Source organism: Charadrius vociferus, unplaced genomic scaffold (genome assembly GCF_000708025.1).
Source record: "Charadrius vociferus isolate BGI_N301 unplaced genomic scaffold, ASM70802v2 scaffold54, whole genome shotgun sequence".
Classification (NCBI taxonomy): Eukaryota; Metazoa; Chordata; class Aves; order Charadriiformes; family Charadriidae; genus Charadrius; species Charadrius vociferus.
In genome coordinates, this window is record NW_009648350.1 from 1,803,112 (window position 1) to 1,803,654 (window position 543).

A 543-nucleotide genomic window follows, 5' to 3' on the forward strand; every position below is an offset into this window, starting at 1 on the left:
CCGACGTCCGGGGGCGACGCCCCACCGCTCCTCACACCCCGCGGGGCGACGGCGGCCACTCAGGTACCGGGGCGGCGGGTTCGCCCCGGGCCCTTCCTGGCGGTATGGCAGCGGCGGGCTCGGGCCTTGTGCGCACCCAGGGGTCCCGCACGCTGCTCGCAGTGGGGTTCGCAGCGCCTGTGCGGCGTTAAACCGGTGTTCCCTGAGGGGACCCCCGCCCGGCTGCTGTGGCTGCAGGTCCTCCCGCCCGCGCTGTTTTGGGGGAGAGGTGTCCCCCTTGGCCTTACTGTCTTCTGGAATGCAAGAGTCAGGCTAACAGGTAATAAACACACTTAAAAAAATCACACGCTGCTCATGCACTGCTCTGGTGTCCCTCACTAGTTTGAGAAGTGCTGTCCTCGCCTGAAGTTTCATTGCGATTTTAACTGCAGATTCTCCTTGAATGAACGATGAAGCAAGCTCTTGAAGCTTCTTATTAAGGCTTGTTAGGGGAAGCAAGAGGCTTTTTTAAATAGCAGCTTCTAAAAAAGAAAAAACATCTGG